This window comes from Pristiophorus japonicus, chromosome 10, assembly GCF_044704955.1.
Source record: "Pristiophorus japonicus isolate sPriJap1 chromosome 10, sPriJap1.hap1, whole genome shotgun sequence".
NCBI lineage: Eukaryota > Metazoa > Chordata > Chondrichthyes > Pristiophoridae > Pristiophorus > Pristiophorus japonicus.
Window position 1 is genome coordinate 220,430,745 of NC_091986.1, and position 18,057 is coordinate 220,448,801.

Genomic DNA, 18,057 nt, shown 5'->3' on the forward strand with positions numbered 1-18,057 from the left:
TGTCGGAAAATGTGAGGTCATCCACCTTGGGGGAAAAAAAACAGTAAAGGGGAATATTATTTGAATGGGGAGAAATTACAACATGCTGCAGTGCAGCGGGACCTGGGGGTCCTTATGCATGAAACTCTTTTGGATCCTTGTGCATGAAACTAATCCCAAAAAGTTAGTTTGCAGGTGCAGCAGGTAATCAGGAAGGCGAATGGAATGTTGGCCTTCATTGCGAGAGGGATGGAGTACAAAAGCAGGGAGGTCCTGCTGCAACTGTATAGGGTATTGGTAAGGCTGCACCTGGAGTACTGCGTGCAGTTTTGGTCACCTTACTTAAGGAAGGATATACTAGCTTTGGAGGGGGTACAGAGACGATTCACTAGGCTGATTCCGGAGAAGAGAGGGTTATCTTATGATGATAGATTGAGTAGATTGGGTCTTTACTCGTTGGAGTTCAGAAGGATGAGGGGTGATCTTATAGAAACATTTAAAATAATGAAAGGGATAGACAAGATAGAGGCAGAGAGGTTGTTTCCACTGGTCGGGGAGACTAGAACTAGGGGCCACAGCCTCAAAATACGGGGGAGCCAATTTAAAACCGAGTTGAGAAGGAATTTCTTCCAGAGGGTTGTGAATCTGTGGAATTCTCTGCCCAAGGAAGCAGTTGAGGCTAGCTCATTGAATGTATTCAAGTCACAGATAGATAGATTTTTAACCATTAAGGGTTACGGGGAGCGGGCGGGTAAGTGGAGCTGAGTCCACGGCCAGATCAGCCATGATCTTATTAAATGGCGGAGCAGGCTAGATGGCCTACTCCTGTTCCTAATTCCTATGTTCTTATGTTCTTGTGATGTGGAATCTGTATGGGTGGAGCTGTGGAACACCAAAGGGCAGAAAACGCTAGTGGGAGTTGTGCACAGACCACCAAACAGTGGGAGTGAGGTTGAGGGTGGCATCAAACAGGAAATTAGGGATGCGTGCACTAAAGGTACAGCAGTTATCATGGGCGACTTTAATCTACATATAGATTGGGCTAACCAAACTGGTAGCAATACGGTGAAGGAGGATTTCCTGGAGTTTATAAGGGATGGTTTTCTTGACCAATATGTCGAGGAACCAACTCGAGAGCTGGCCATCCTAGACTGGGTGTTGTGGAACGAGAGAGGATTAATCAGCAATCTTGTTGTGCGAGACCCCTTGGGGAAGAGTGACCATAATCTGGTAGAATTCTTTATTAAGCTGGAGAGTGACACAATTAATTCAGAGACTAGAGTCCTGAACTTAAAGAAAGGTAACTTCGATGGTATGAGACGTGAATTGGCTAGAGTAGACTCGCGAATGATACTTAAAGGGTTGACGGTGGATAGGCAATGGCAGACATTTAAAGATCACATGGATGAACTTCAACAATTGTACATCCCTGTCTGGTGTAAAAATAAAACGGGGAATGTGGCTCAACCGTGGCTAACACGGGAAATTAGGGATAGTGTTAAATCCAAGGAAGAGGCATATAAATTGGCCAGAAAAAGCAGCAAACCTGAGGACTGGGAGAAATTTAGAATTGAGCAGAGGAGGAAAATAGAGTATGAGAGTAAGCTTGCAGGGAACATAAAAACTGACTGCAAAAGCTTCTATAGATATGTGCAGAGAAAAAGATTAGTGTAGGTCCCTTACAGTCAGAATCAGGTGAATTTATAATGGGGAACAAAGAAATGGCAGACCAATTGAACAAATACTTTGGTTCTGTCTTCACGAAGGAAGACACAAATAACCTTCTGGAAATACTAGGGGGCCGAGGGTCTAGTGAGAAGGAGGAACTGAAGGCATTCCTTATTAGTCAGGAAATTGTGTTAGGGAAATCGATGGGATTGAAGGCTGATAAATCCCCGGGGCCTAATAGTCTGCATCCCAGAGAACTTAAGGAAGTGGCCCTAGAAATAGTGGATGCATTGGTGATCATTTTCCAACAGTCTATCGACTCTGGATCAGTTCCTATGAACTAGTGGGTAGCTAATGTAACACCACTTTTTAAAAAAGGAGGGAGAGAGAAAACGGGTAATTATAGACCGGTTAGCCTGACATCAGTAGTGGGGAGAATGTTGGAATCAGTTATTAAAGATGAAATAGCAGCGCATTTGGAACACAGTGACAGGATCGGTCCAAGACAGCATGGATTATGAAAGGGAAATCAAGCTTGACAAATCTTCTGGAATTTTTTGAGGATGTAACTAGTAGAGTGGACAAGGGAGGGCCAGTTGATGTGGTGTATTTGGAATTTCAAAAGGTTTTTAACAATAACAAACAAGGGCCACACAAGAGATTGGTGTGCAAAATTAAAGCACATGGTATTGGGGGTGATGTATTGACGTGGATAGAGAACTGGTTGGCAGACAGGAAACAGAGTGAGAATAAACGGGTCCTTTTCAGAATGGCAGGCAGTGACTAGTGGGGTACCGCAAAGTTCAGTGCTGGGACCCCAGCTATTTACAATATATTAATGATCTAGATGAAGGAATTGAATGGAATATCTCCAAGTTTGCAGATGACACTCAGCTGGGTGGCAGTGTGAGAGTGTGAGGCGGATGATAAGAGGCTGCAGGGTGACTTGGACAGGTTAGGTGAGTGGGCAAATGCATGGAAGATGCCGTTTCATGTAGATAAATGTGAGGTTATCCACTTTGTGGCAAAAACAGGAAGGCAGAATATTATCTGAATGGTGACAGATTAGGCAAAGGGGAGGTGCAACGAGACCTGGGTGTCATGGTACATCAGTCATTGAAAGTTGGCATGCAGGTAAAGCAGGCAGTAAAGAAGACAAATGGCATATTGGCCTTCATAGCAAGAGGATTTGAGTATAGGAGCAGGGAGGTCTTACTGCAGTTGGACAGGGCCTTGGTGAGGCCACACCTTGAGTATTGTGTACAGTTTTGGTCTCCTAATCTGAGGAAGGACATTCTTGCTATTGAGGGAGTGCAGCGAAGGTTCACCAGACTGATTCCTGGGATGGCGGGACTGACATATGATTAGAAGAATGAGAGGGGATCTCATAGAAACATATAAAATTCTGACGGGATTGGACAGGTTAGATGCAGGAAGAATGTTCCCGATGTTGGAGAAGTCCAGAACCAGAGGTCATAGTCTAAGGATGAGGGGTAAGCCATTTAGGACCGAGATGAGGAGAAACATTTTCACCCAGAGAATTGTGAAGCTGTGGAATTCTCTACCACAGAAAATTGTTGAGGCCAGTTCGTTCGATATATTCAAAAGGGAGTTAGATGAGTCCCTTGTGGCTAAAGGGATCAAGGGGTATGGAGAGAAAGCAGGAAAGGGGTACTGAGGTGAATGATCAGCCATGATCATATTGAATGGTGGTGCAGGCTCGAAGGGCCGAATGGCCTTCTCCTGCACCTATTTTCTATGTTTCTATGAGTGGAGAATGGACTGGTTGGGCTGAATGGCCTGCTGCTGTTCTGTACATTCGATGTAAATGTTGATGACCTGCCTAATGTGGAGAGACTGGAGATGCTGGGGTTGTTCTCTTTGGAACGAGGTAGTTAAGAGGAGACTTGAAAAAGGGGTGCAAAGTTATGAGGGGTTTTGGTAGAGCAAAGTCCAGTAGCGAGAGGGCTGCGAATCAGAGGTAATCTTTAAGATAATTGGCAAAAGAACCGGCGCGCGGGGGGGGGGGGAGGACATCATTTTTTTTTCTTTATGTAGCGAGTTATGTTATGATCGAGAATGTGCTGCAGATAGAATCACTTTTTAAAGGGGAACTGGATAAATACTTGAAAAAGAAAACATTTGCCGGGCGCTGTGGAAAGAGCGTGGGGGTAGTGGGACTATTGGAGAGCTCTTTCATAGAGCCGGCACAGACACTGTTATATATGTATACTATAGATATACTCTCTGTGTAGTCACTGTATAGTTGCATAAGATGGAGACTTGTTTACTGGAGGTATCATCAGCAAGGTTCACACTGTATACACTGTGCTGGCACCACCAGAGGCCCAGGGGTCACCTGTACACCACAGGTATCCAGGTATAAAATACTCACTCTGGAATTCTATTAAATGGACTAAGGTCACTACAGTTCAAGTGCAATACTTTGCCTTGTGGAGTCATTATCAGCACATCTAAAGACATAACAGGCACGATGGGCCGTTATAATCCCCTCTCCGCTGAATCGCTATCCAGTGAGCCGCTGCTGGAGTGCGTGTGTTTCCACGTCGGATGTGATGTCCTTCCCAGTCAAATTGCCATTTGAGGCGCTGTACAGGGTGACAGGAAAAATGTCCTCTGGGGACCTGGTGGTGGAACTGAACCAGAATGATTGAGGAGAAAAGGGGAAATGTTTAAAAAAAAACACTACTTACTTGTAACGAAATATTGGTATCTTTATTGATCTGTACTTTTCAAGGTCAGCCTATCTGGAACAATGAGCTCTTTCTACCACTGACTCGTTACAGTTTATGTTGCCACTCTCTTACAGTTTTTCCTCTTGCTTGTTACTGGGTCTGAGGGGAATGGAGTGTCTGCTGGGCAGTGGCAGGACATAGAGAGAAAGGGATGCTGTGCAAACTGCTGCATCGTCCTCTGTTGGAGCGAATTGCGTGTTTTTCTCATTTTTAAAATAACCCAGACGATCTCCGTTGCAATGTAGATGGGAAACAATGTCCCCGTCCCACGCAGCCCGTGAGCCAGCTTTTAAATTGAAAAATAACATGCATGCGCGGACTTTTGAACGGGTCGCGCGGCCCAAAATATAATAACGGGGAACATTGACGGGAAACCGAGACAAAGTACCGCCCTCGGGTGTAGCATGGTCAGAGAGCGGGGGAAATCTCTGGCCCCGGCACACACAACCGATTCAGTCCCCATTTTCAAGTCATGCACTCTGCCATTATCTTTATTGTTCTATATGCAGACTACAGATATACTCTGTGCAGTCACTGCATAGTTGCATAAGATGCAGACTTGTTACCTGATGCACTATCAATAAGGTTTACACTGTGTATATACTGTGCTGGCACCACTAGAGGGTGCAACTGGTGGAGACCGGGGTTTCCTGTCCTGATGGCAGGGGCTGTATAAAAGGGGAGCCACCATGCAGCTGCCTCACTCTGGAGTTAGGAATAAAGGGCCAAGGTCACTACAGTTTGAGTGCAACACATGGTCTCGTGGAGTCATTCACAGGTACATAACAAACATAATATTTATAATCCCACTATAAGTTCCTGTGCCCACGCTTATAATGGTGGCTGCCTATATCTGCACCTTGCACCCTCCGGCCAGCAGGATCTTTGCAGCGCCGCCCTTGTGGGGAGGGTGGAATTACAGTGTGACAAGTTTACATAATTGCTGCCCTGTTATGAGGAACGATTGGATAGGTTGGGGTTGTTTCTTTGGAACAGAGGAGGCTGAGGGGAGATTTAATTGAGGTGTATAAAATTATGAGGGGCCTCGATAGAGTGGATAGGGAGGACCTATTTCCCTCAGCACAGAGGTCAGTAACCAGATTTAAAGTAATTGGTAGAAGGATTAGGGGGGAGTTGAGAACTTTCTTCACCCAGAGGGTGGTGGGGGGTCTGGAACTCACTGCCTGAAAGGGTGGTAGAGGCAGAAAGCCTCACCACATTTAAACAGTACTTGGATGTGCACCTGACGTGCTGTAACCTACAGGGCTACGGACCGAGAGCTGGAAAGTGGGATTAGGCTCGATAGCTCTTGATTGGCCGGTGCAAACATGATGGGCTGAATGGCCTCCTTCTGTGCCGTAAGTCTATGATTCTATGAGCAGTCTCCATTACATTTATAATGCAATGCAGAGTTGATGTGGAGTGTGCACAGATGTAAGATTTTTAATATACGTGTAGATTTTATTACTTTTTGATACATTAGCAAAGCTCGCCGATGCACGTTTATAATCTGAGGCCAAGCAAATGTGAGAGAGAATCTTTTTATAGTTCGTTCAGCCATTTTGTTGCACCAAAAAAATATTACGACTGGAGAAGCTGGGGTTGTTCTCCTTGGAGCAGAGAAGGTAAAGGGGAGATTTAATAGCGGTGTTCAAAATCAGGAATGTTTTTTATAAGAGTAAATAAGGAGAAACTGTTTTCAGTGTCAGGAGGGTCGACAACCAGAGGACACAGATTTAAAATAATTGGCAAAAAAAATCCAGGAGAGAAATGATCCTAGCAGCGAGTTGTTGTGATCTAGAACGCGCTGCCTGAAAGGGTGGTGGAAACTGTTCTATATGCAGACTATAGATATACTCTCTGTGTAGTCACTGTATAGTTGCATAAGATGGAGACTGTCAATAAGGTTTACACTGTGTATATACTATGTTGGCACCACTAGAGGGTGCAACTGGTGGAGACAGGGGTTTCCTGCCCTGGTGGCAGGGGCTGTATAAAAGGGAGCCACCATGCAGCTGCCTCACTCTGGAGTTACGAATAAAGGACCAAGGTCACTACAGTTTGAGTACAACACATTGCCTCGGGGAGTCATTCATAGGGACATTACAGAAACCGATTCACGAGTAACTTTCAAAAGGGAATTGGATAAATACTTGAAGGAGAAAAATTTGCAGGGCTGTGGGGAAAGAGCAGGGGGGAGTGGGACTAATTGAATCACTTTTTCAAAGAGCCGGCACAGGTACGATGGGCCGAATGGCGGCCTCCTTCTGTATGAAATGTGCAAAGTGAGAATTTAATGCCAAGAATCGAATTGTCAGATAATTTGACAACTTTGAATTGAGCCGGCAGTAACATAGAGCACAATGGGTGCACTGTTGGATTCTGTTTGCTTGTTTCCCTTCAGTGGGAAGGGCTGAGCAAACAGCGGCTTGTCAAGGCGGAGCCACGGCTGGAAATGTAGAGTAGGCAGCTTCAGGAACCGGCGAGGTAGGCCAGCAGCCAGAGATACAATCGCCCCGACTCTGCTGGGGAGAAAGCAAAAAGTGTAAATGGGAATCTGTTCTGAAGAGTTTAGATGCTGGTATTGTGTAATGAATGAACTTGGTATTCCTTAATCTGTTGATGAACCTACTTTTAAAATATATATGGAGGGATCTCTCTCTCAACCCAAGTGGTTTTACCGAAGTCATTGTGGTTTAATGTTTCTTTTTTAAAGGACGTTGCGAAGCCTCTGTTGTGTAGTTTTGGTAGAATTAATGTTTAATATCTTGATCTCCCAGCGCAGGTTTAACTTGCCTTTTTACTCCTTGGTGTTTGAAAGTTCTGCTTATTTAAAATTTGATAGTCAGACGTAGGCCCCAAGGTTCATGGTGGGCAGGGCACCGTTGTGGTTGGGCAGGAGCGGTGAGATAGACCAGGAACTAGCGATGATGAGCGAGGACTTTCAAAGCTTATAGCTTGTCGGAAGAGGGAGAAGACGAAAAGAGGGTGAGGAGTTTCAACATTGTGAGGAGGGGGTGTGAGTATTGGATGGTGTATTCATTGTTTGGGGCGGGTGGGTTGGGGGGGGGGGGGGGAAAACAACAATAATTTTCAAAAAACAATGGCTGACTTACTGAGTTCAAATACATGTTTCTGGAGTAAAGGATTGTAGGCTAAGGCTTTGTCATTTGTGTCTTTGTTTCTATTGTGCACCAAGTCCCACTCACCCATCACCCCCTGTGCTCGCTGCCCCGTGTCCTAACTCGCACCCAGTCCCACTCACCCATCACCCCCTGTGCTCACTGCCCCGTGTCTTAACTTGCACCAAGTCCCACTCACCCATCACCCCCTGTGCTCGCTGCCCCGTGTCCTAACTCGCACCAAGTCCTGCTCACCCCTCGCCTCCTGTGCTCACTGATCGACATTGGCTCCCGGTCCGGCAACACCTCAATTTTTTTTTTTTAATTCTCATCGTGTTTAAATCCTTCAATGTCCTTGCCTCTCCCTATCTCTGTAACCTCCTCCAGCCCCACAACCCTCTGCGCTCCTCCAATTCTGGCCTCTTGCGCATCTCCGATTTGAATCGCTCCATCGTTGGTGCTGTGCCTTCAGCTGCCTGGGTCCTAAGCTCTGGAACTCCCTCCCTAAACCTCTCTTCCTCTCCTTTTAAGACACTGCTTAAAACCTGCCTCTTTGACCAAGCTTTTAGTCACCCCATTTCTCCCAAGGCCTGGTGTCAATTTTTGTCTGATAACATTCCTGTGTGGCACCTTGAGGCATTTTCTTCTCTTAAAGGCGGGTTGCTGTAATGTTTATGCTATTAACTAATGGCACTGGAGGGTGAACATGATGGTCCCCTGACTCCCCCTCACTACTGTGAGCAAGCTGCTAGTAGTGGGCTAGTGTGCAAGTGCTCTACTCGGAACTCCTACATGGCAAGCGAGCCCCAGGTGGGCAGAGGAAACGTTTCAAGGACACCCTCAAAGCCTTCTTGATAAAGTGCAACATCCCCACTGACACCTGAGAGTCCCTGCCCAAAGAACGCCCTAAGTGGAGGAAGAGCATCCGGGAGGGCGCTGAGCACCTCGAGTCTCGTCGCCGAGAGCATGCAGAAACCAAGCGCAGGCAGCGGAAGGAGCGTGCGGCAAACCAGACTCCCCACCCACCCTTTCCTTCAACCACTGTCTGTCCCACCTGTGACAGAGACTGTAATTCCCGTATTGGACTGTTCAGTCACCTGAGAACTCACTTTTAGAGTGGAAGCAAGTCTTCCTCGATTTCGAGGGACTGCCTCTTCCCATCACTTCACCGCATTATGGGTGAGGTAGAGGATGTATTTGTGAGGAATTGTAAGCAGGATCCCACGTGTTGTCCGCATGCCATCGAGAGAAGGCTTTGTACTGCCCTAAGTAAAAAAAAAAAAATACTTGTATTTAGGTGTCAGAATGACTTAAGATGCTTTACATAATTTTGTTAGAGAAGATGGAGACAGGAGTATCCCATTCAGCCCTCAAACCGAGTTTTGGATCACCTCTAGTTTATGTAGGGCAGAACGTGGGAGGCCAGTTGGAATAGTCAAATCTCGAGGTAACAAAGTCATGGAAAAGGGTTTCAGCAACGGATGAGCTGAGGCAGTGGTGGAGACGGGCGATGTTACGGAGGTGGAAATAGGCGGTCTTAGGATATGTGGTTGGAAGCTCATTTCAGTGTCAAATAGGACACCGAGGTTGCGAACAGACTGGTTTACCCTCCGATTGATGCTAGCGAGAGGGATGGAGTCAGTGGTTAGGGAACGCAGTTTGTGGCGGGGACCAAAGATAATGGCTTCAGTCTTCCCAATATTTAATTGGAGAAAATTTCTGCTCTTCCAGTACTGGCTGTCGGACAAGCAGTCTGACAATTTAGGTACCAAGCAGGGATTGAGAGAAGTGGAGGTGAGGTAGAGCTGGGTGTTATCAGCGTACATGTGGAAACTGACGCTGTGTTTCCGGATGATGTCGCCGAGGGGGCCAAGGACAGATCCTTGGGGGACGCCAGAGGTAACGATGTGGGGGCGGGAAGAGAAGCTGTTGCTGGAGATTCTCTGGCTATGATCACATAGATAAGAATGGAACCAGGTGAATGCAGTCCCACCCAGCTGGACAAACTTTTTCCCGTTCGAGTGAAAGGTCATCGGCCTGAAACGTCAACTCAGCTTCTCTCTCCACAGACGCTGCCTGTTGAGTGTTTGCAGCATTTTCATGTTGTTAAAAATAATTATAGTGCATTTACACAGGACTCTTGGTCTTCCTGGTCACAGCACGGCGATTACTGTGCAGAAACCAGAGCCTGACAGTAGTTGAACAGGGAGTCGTGATGTGAACCTCCCTGATGTGTGAACATATTCAGCGTTGTCATTAGATTAGACTAACGCTGCACTTGGCCGGTCCCCACTGAAGGGCCATTATCCTGGGCACCTGGGCAGGACCGGAACCAATGTCCTAGGGGGAGTGTTTGCTAGTTCTGTTGGGGAGGGTTTAAACTAATATGACAGGGGGATGGGAATCTATGTAGGGAGACAGAGGGAAGTAAAATGGGGGCAGAAGCAAAAGGTAGAAAGGAGATGAGGAAAAGTGGAGGGCAGAGAAATCAAAGGCAAAAATCAAAAAGGGCCACATTACAGCATAATTCTAAAAGGACAAAGAGTGTTAAAAAAACAAACCTGAAGGCTTTCTATCTCACTGCGAGGAGCATTCGTAATAAGGTGAATGAATTAACTGTGCAGATAGGTGTTAACGGATATGATGTAATTGGGATTACGGAGACATGACTCCAGGGTGACCAAGGCTGGGAACTCGACATCCAGGGATATTCAATATTCAGCAAGGATAGACAGAAAGGAAAAGGAGGTGGGGTAGCGTTGCTGGTTAAAGAGGAGATTAATGCAATAGTAAGGAAGGACATTAGCTTGGATGATGTGGAATCTGTATAGGTAGAGCTGCGGAACACCAAAGGGCACAAAAGGCTAGTGGGAGTTGTGTACAGACCACCAAACAGTAGTAGTGAAGTTGGGGATGGCATCAAACCGGAAATTAGGGACGCGTGCAATAAAAGTGCAGCAGTTACCATGCGTGACTTTAATCTACATATAGATTGGGCTAACCAAACTGGTAGCAATACAGTGGAGGAGGATTTCTTGGAGTGTATAAGGGATGGTTTTCTCGACCAATATGTCGAGGAACCAACTAGAGAGCTGGCCATCCTATACTGGGTATTGTGTAACGAGAATTAGCAATCTTGTTGTGCAAGGCCCCTTGGAGAAAAGTGACCATAATATGGTAGAATTCTTCATTAAGATGGTGAGTGACACAGTTAATTCAGAGACTAGGGTTCTAAACTTAAAGAAAGGTAACTTTGATGGTATGAGACGTGAATTGGCTAGGATAGATTGGCGACTGATACTTAAAGGGTTGACCGTAGATAGGCAATGGCAGACATTTAAAGATCACATAGATGAACTTCAATAATTGTACATCCCTGTCTGGCATAAAAATAAAACGGGGAAAGTGGCTCAACCGTGGCTAACAAGGGAAATTAGGGATAGTATTAAATCCAAGGAAGAGGCATATAAATTGGACAGAAAAAGCAGCAAACCTGAGGACAAATTTTGAATTCAGCAGAGGAGGACAAAGGGTTTAATTAGGAGGGGGAAAATAGAGTATGAGAGGAAGTTTGCTGGGAACACAAAAACTGACTGCAAAAGCTTCTCTAGATATGTGAAGAGAAAAAGATTAGTGAAGACAAATGTAGGTCCCTTGCAGTCAGAATCAAGTGAATTTATAATGGGGAACAAAGAAATGGCAGATCAATTGAACAAATTCTTTGCTTCTGTCTTCACTAAGGAAGACACAAATAACCTTCCGGAAATACTAGGGGATCGCGGGTCTAACGAGGAGGAGGAACTGAAGGACATCCTTATTAGTCAGGAAATTGTATTCGGGAAATTGACGGAACTGAAGGCTGATAAATCCCCAAGGCCTGATAGTCTGCATCCCATAGTACTTAAGGAAGTGGCTCTAGAAATAGTGGATGCATTGGTAGTCATTTTTCAACATTCTATAGACTCTGGATCAGTTCCTATGGATTGGAGGGTAGCTAATGTAACCCCACTTTTTTTTTAAAAAAGGAGGGAGAGAGAAAACAGTGAATTATCGACCGGTTAGCCTAACATCGGTAATGGGGAAAATGTTGGAATCAATTATTAAAGATGTAATAGCAGTGACCGGATCGGTCCCAGTCAGCATGGATTTATGAAAGGGAAATCTTCTAGAATTTTTTGAGGATGTAACTAGTAGAGTGGACAAGGGAGAACCAGTGGACACGGTGTATTTGGACTTTCAAAAGGCTTTTGACCAAGTCCCACACAAGAGATTAGTGTGCAAAATTAAAGCACATGGTATTGGTGGTAATGTATTGACGTGAATAGAGAACTGGTTGGCAGACAATCGGAAGCAAAGAGTAGGATTAAACGGGTTATTTTCAGAATGGCAGGCAGTGACTAGTGGGGTACCGCAAGGTTCATTGCTGGGACATTACAATATACATTAATGATTTAGATGAAGGAATTGAATATGATATCTCCAAGTTTGCAGATGACACTAAGTTGGGTGGCAGTGTGAGCTGTGAGGAGGATGCTAAGAGGCTGCAGGGTGACTTGGACAGGTTAGGTGAGTGGGCAAATGCATGGCAGATGCAGTATAATGTAGATAAATGTGAGGTTATCCACTTTTTGGTGGCAAAAACAGGAAGGCCGAATATTACCTGAATTGTGACAGATTAGGAAAAAGGGAGGTGCAACAAGACCTGGATATCATGGTACATCAGTCATTGAAAGTTGTCATGAAGGTACAGCAGGCAGTGAAGGCAAATGGCATGTTGGCCTTCATGTTAAGAGGAATTGCGTATAGGAGCAGGGAGGTCTTACTGCAGTTGTACAGGGCCTTGGTGAAGCCACACCTTGAATATTGTGTACAGTTTTGGTCGCCTAATCTGAGGAAGGACATTCTTGCTATTGAGGGAGTGCAGTGAAGGTTCACCAGACTGATTCCCGGGATGGCTGGACTGACATATGAAGAAAGACTGGATCGACTCGGCTAATATTCAATGGAATTTAGAAGAATGAGAGGGGATCTCATAGAAACATAAAATTCTGACGGGACTGGACAAGTTAGATGCAGGAAGAATGTTCCCGATGTTGGGGAAGTCCAGAACCAGGGGTCACAGTCTAAGAATAAGGGGTAAGCCATTTAGGACCGAGATGAGGAGAAACGTCTTCACTCAGAGAATTGTGAACCTGTGGAATTCTCTACCACAAAGTTGTTGAGGCCAGTTCGTTGGATATATTCAAAAGGGAGTTAGATGTGGCCCTTATGGCTAAAGGGATCAAGGGGTATGGAGAGAAAGCAGGAAAGGGGTACTGAGGTTGAATGATCAGCCATGATCTTATTGAATGGTGGTGCAGACTTGAAAGGCCGAATGGCCTACTCTTGCGCCTATTTTCTATGTTTCCTCCTATTGGCTGATGTCTGCCCACAAATGACTAGATTTATTAAATTCGGTTTCATATTGGTGGGATTTGAACGCACGACCTCTGGGTTATTCGTCGAGTAACTTAACCACGGCCCACTCTATCAAAATCCGTCCTTCATAATCTTCAGCGACGGCTCAGTAGGTAGCTCACTCGCCTCTGAGTCAGAAGGTTGTGGGTTTGAGAACCACTCCAGAGATTTGATCACAAAATCTAGGCTGATGCAGTGCTAAGGGAGCTCTGCACTGACGGAGGGGCAGCACTGAGGGAGTGTCGCACTGTTGGAGGGAAGGTACTGAGGGGGCTCTGCACTGTCGGCGGGGCAGTACTGAGGGAGCGCCACACTATCGGAGGGGCAGCACTGAGGGAGCACCGCTCCTTGGCTGTAAAGTGCTTGGGGATGTCAGGTGGTCATGAAAGGCATTATATAAATGCAAGTCTTTCTTCCTTTCTCTTGAACCGATGAGTGGTTATGGGGAGCGGGCAGGGAAGTGGACCTGAGTCCATGATCGTATTAAATGGCGGAGCAGGCTCGAGGGGCCGTATGGCCTACTCCTGCTCCTATTTCATATGTTCTTATGAATCTCCTATTGTCCCCGCTCTGCTCCAGTGGAGAGTCCCAGTATCTCGCGTCTCTCCCATCCCTGGAATGCACGCACAGTAAGAACGTGTGAAAATGACACGTCCTGTGTGCAGAGTGAGTAATTCAAATGCTGAATTATTTTATATCTTTTTGACCTTTTTGTATTTGTTGACTTAAAATCATTGGTTTTCTTGTTGTATACGAATGTCAGCTGTGGCTTGTGGGTAGCATTCTCCTCTGAGTCAGCAGGTTGTGGGTTCGAGTTTCACTCCAGAGATGTGAGCACATAACCCAATCTGACTCTCCGGTGCAGTGCTGAGGGAGCGCCGCACTGTCGGAGGGGCAGTGCTGAGGGAGGGCCGCACTGTCGGAGGGGCAGTGCTGAGGGAGCGCCGCACTGTCGGAGGGGCAGTACTGAGGGAGCGCCGCACAACGGAGGGGCAGTGCTGAGGGAGCGCCGCACTGCCGGAGGGGCAGTGCTGAGGGAGCGCCGCACTGTCGGAGGGGCAGTGCTGAGGGAGCGCAGCACTGTCGGAGGGGCAGTACTGAGGGAGCACCGCACTGTCGGAGGAAGCGCCGCACTGTCGGAGGGGGCAGTACTGGGGGAGCATCGCACTGTTGAAAGGGCCGTCTTTCAGATGAGATGATAAGCCGACGGCTCTGTCTTCCCCCTCAGGTGGAGGTACAAGATCCCAATGGCACTATTCTCCCGGTATCCTGACTAACATTTATCCATCAGCCAACACTTTAAAACAGATGCTCTGGTCCATTATTTCATTGCTGTTTGAGAGAGCTTGCTGTGCACAAATTGGCTGCTGTGTTTCCTACATTGCGACAGTGACTCCACTTAAAAAAAACTTAATTAGCTGTGAAGCGCTTTGGAACGTGCAGAGGTTGTGAAAGACGCTCTATAAATGCAAGTTATTTTCGTTCCTTCATTCGATCTTGTTTTCTGCGAAGTTGCAGTCTTGGTCTTCTGGGTAGCAGGCAGTATCTTTCAGAAGTAAGTTGTGGCTGCCCGGGATTGTGTCACTACTTTCAGGTGTTCTCCCTATACACTCGGGTTTGAAACGCATTGCCCTGAATATAACACAACACAAAGTATTGTCCTGAGTTGTGACCGAGTTTTGGAAGGACAGAAGATGCTACTGTACAGCTAGGTGTGTTGGCACACTGAGTAGATTAATACTCCAGGGAACGTGGCTTCAAATCCCACCGGGCCAGTTCGAGAATTTAAATTCCATATTTAAAGAAAAAAAAAATCTGATATCACTGAGAGTGACCAAGAAGCTGTCAGATAGTTGTGCAGACCCAACTGGTTCACTAATGTCCTTCCTTTAGGGAAGGAAAACTGCCATCCTAACCTGGTCTGGCCTACATGTGACTCCAGTCCCACACCAACATGGTTGCCTCTTCATCATCATATCCTCGGAATCGAGGAAGACTTGCTTCCACTCGAAACATGAGCCTTCAGGTGGCTGAACAGTCCAATATGAGAGCCACAGTCCCTGTCACAGGTGGGACAGACAGTGGTTGAAGGAAAGGATGGGTGGGACTGATTTGCCGCACGCTCCTTCCGCTGTCTGCGCTTGATTTCTGCATGCTCTCGGCGACAAGACTCGAGGTGCTCAGCGCCCTCCTGGATGCTTTTCCTCACTAAGGGCGGTCTTTGGCCAGGGACTCCCAAGTGTTGGTGGGGATGTTGCACTTTATCAGGGAGGCTTTGAGGGTGTCCTTGTAATGTTTCCTCTGCCCACCTTTGGCTCGCTTCCAGTGTAGGAGTTCCGAGTAGAGTGCTTGCTTTGGGAGTCTCGTGTCTGACATGCAGACAATGTGGCCTGCCCAACGGAGCTGATCAAGTTGCCTCTTAACTGCCCTCTGAAGTGACCTGGCAAACCACTCTCTGTTGTATCGCCACCTTCTCAGGTCAACTCTGGATGGGTAATTCGTCATATTCAGGCCAACAGGCTCAAAGCATCTGATAGAAAGATGAGGAGCTGTTTCACAAGCTTGAGTTAAACTTTGTTGGAACAGTGTGAAGGGCTAAAGACAGAGAGGTCAGAGCGGCACCAGGACTTAACAGGGGGCTCAGGGTCACATTTGTAGACTCCAAACCAGCGACCTCTACCACCAAGAAGGACAAGGGTAGCATGGGAACACCATTTCCTGCAAGTTCTCCTCCAAGCACAGAGACAGCCATTGGGCCCAACAGGTCCGTGCCGGTGTTTATGCTTCACACGAGCCTCTTCATCTCACCCCATCAACATATCCTTCTATTCCTTTCTCCCTCATGTGTTTAACACCATCCTGACTTGGAAATATATCGGCCGTTCCTTCATCATCGCTGGGTCACAATCCTGGAATTCCCTCCCTAACAGCACTGTGGGAGCACCTTCACCACACGGACTGCAGCGGTTCAAGGCGGCGGCTCACCACCACCTTCTCAAGGGGCAATAAATGCTGGCCTTGCCTTTTGGCTAAGATCAAGTGTAGTATCTGTTCTTATCAGTTTAATATCCCCTATGGGGACCAAATATTGAATTGTTTTTTGGAACAGGGAGATAGAACAGGGGCTTGTCGACCTGGTATTGCAGTGTTTCCAGGAACGGTGCAGCTTTCCCTCTCGGCCTTTGGGCTAAGATCAAGTTTAAATAGCGCAAAGTGATCTTTGGCGCTGGAGTTGATCTGACAAGAATGGGGAAAGAAAAAAAAAAAATGCTGGCCTTGCCAGTGACACCCACATCCCGAGAATGAATACATGTAGTCCTGGTGACGGCATTGAGAATTGTGTAAGTGTGTGTGTGTTCTGGGCATATCTTTCCAACATAACCTGCAGGCAAATGTGCGGCAGGTATTTATTGACAGTAACAAGTCAAAGCAGCCAGAGATTGAGTGTTGTTGCCAGGGCGATATACAGTATCCACAGAAGTACACGACTGATGCTGGGTATGTGAAGCTCAGGACTGCCGACGGGTGATTTATGCGTGAACAATTTGCCGCAAATGATCCCGTTCAGCAGCGCGGCTGTCTAAAGCTCCTGGGCAGGCTGCCTGGAGGATTTTCAACAGAACAAATGCGCATGTGCAGAGGTTCGGGCCGTGCACCCCAAAAAACAATTACAGGGAACGTTATTTTCCCCTGGTTTTTATATTTATATAAAACAGGACCTGTTTATCTTGTTTCTTCAGTTTTAAAAAAAAACAATATTGAGTTGTCCGCATTACCATGTGACAATGAAACGTGTAAAACCTTAGATTTGATCAGATCTGTGCGGCGCTCGCTGATTAGAATGCACGTCGTGGAAACACACACTTTCATTGTTATAAGACTTGAATTATTGGGGCTGTTCATAGAGTCATATAAAATATCAGCACAGAAGGAGGCCATCGGGTCTGTACCAGCCGAATCCCACTTTCCAGCTCTCGGTCCGTAGCCCTGCAGGTTACGGCTCTTCAAGTGCACATCCAAGTACTTTTTAAATATTGTGTGTGTTTCTGCCTCGACCACCCTTGCAGGCAGTGAGTTCCAGACCCCCACCACCTCTGGATGAAGAAATGTCTTCTCATCGCCCCTCTAATCCTTCCACCAAATACTTTAAATCCATGTCCCTTGGTGTTGACCCCTCTGCTAAGGGAAATAGGTCCTTCCTATCCACTCTATCTAGGCCCCTCATAATTTTATACACCTAAATACCCTCAGTCTCCTCTGTTCGAAGGAAAACAACCCCAGCCCATCCAATCTTTTCTCATGGCTAAAGTTTTCCAGTCCTGGCAACATCCTCGTAAATCTCCTCTGTACTCTCTCTTGTGCAATCACATCCTTGTAATGTGGTGACCAGAACTGTACGCAGTACTCTAGCTGCGGCCTAACTAATGTCGATCTTGAGATTACTGGGTGATTGGATGTAGTGTTTTTTAAATTATGAAAGGATGGGACATAATGGATAGAAACAGGCTCTTTCCAATGGTTGGAGGGTCGAGAATAAGGATGTATAATTTTTTTTAAAAATGTATTCTCACGATGTGGCCAGGTTTCCTTCCCGAAGGGACATTAGTGAACCAGTTGGGTTTTTACATCATCGTCATCATCATAGGCAGTCCCTCGGAATCGAGGAAGACTTGCTTCCACTTTAAAAATGAGTCCTGAGGTGGCTGTACAGTCCAATACGAGAGCCACAGTTCCTGTCACAGGTGGGACAGATAATCGTTGAGGGAAAAGATGGATGGGGAGTCTGGTTTGCCGCACGCTCCTTCCGCTGCTTGCGCTTGGTTTCTGCATGCTCTCGGCGAGGAGACTCGGTGCTCAGCGCCCTCCCGGATGCACTTCCTCCACTTTGGGCGGTCTCTGGCCAGGGACTCCCAGGTGTCAGTGGGGATGTTGCACTTTATCAGGGAGGCTTTGAGGATGTCCTTGAAACATTTCCTCTGCCCACCTTTGGCTCGTTTGCCGTGTAGGAGTTCCGAGTAGAGCGCTTGCTTTGGGAGTCTCGTGTCTGGCATGCGAACAATGTGTGGCCTACCCAG

At 46.7% G+C, this 18,057-nt stretch overlaps 1 protein-coding gene and 1 pseudogene across 4 annotated transcripts in view; both read left to right on the forward strand.

Moving 5' to 3' along the window:
• The window catches only part of LOC139275311 (nuclear mitotic apparatus protein 1-like), a 100,810-nt gene that overhangs the window by 9,607 nt on the left and 73,146 nt on the right, over positions 1 to 18,057 (forward strand). The gene's annotated exons all lie outside the window — the stretch shown is intronic.
• Positions 15,991 to 16,153, forward strand: LOC139275353 (U2 spliceosomal RNA; annotated as a pseudogene).